Below are 597 nucleotides of genomic sequence, written 5' to 3'. Positions count from 1 at the left end.
GTGCGCCAATACCTTTTTGATCCATCTTATGTTCACGCAACATACGATTGTAATAGTACAGGATTAAAATCGTATTTACCGTTATGAAGTTGTGAAATTCCTGCTGAAAATTAAAAAAAAAAAATATTGATTTTTAAATCATAAACTGTAAGTTCAGAAATTATTCTCTTACTATATGAATTTTAAAAATGCAATATTTTTTATTAGGATCTAGACATCAGCACTTGAACATGTTTTAATTTGTATGATTAATTCATACAAAAACAAATATCGTTGATACATTAATATATAGAGCAGAGCCTTAGCGACCAAACAAAGACTCCAACAAAAATGAAACCATTGGATTATGTGATAAATCATTGGGCCTTTTATTAAAAAATAACTCAAATGCAATAAATTCAAAAAATTGTTGCTAATCATCTAAATCGATATTATCAACAATGTTTATCTAGAATTATCAACAATCTAAAGAAAGACCAGGGGATATTGAGGAAATGGAGGAAATGATTAATAACAAGAAGAGACAAATTATTTGGAAGACAAAAACCACCGGAGTGACCAAAATTAAACATAGTGAGTACGGGAGAAGTAAAATAA

The sequence above is a fragment of the Halyomorpha halys genome, unplaced genomic scaffold (assembly GCF_000696795.3).
Source record: "Halyomorpha halys isolate HHAL.00 unplaced genomic scaffold, Hhal_1.1 Scaffold177.1, whole genome shotgun sequence".
NCBI classification, from domain to species: Eukaryota; Metazoa; Arthropoda; class Insecta; order Hemiptera; family Pentatomidae; genus Halyomorpha; species Halyomorpha halys.
Note: the sequence above shows the minus strand (reverse complement) of the source record.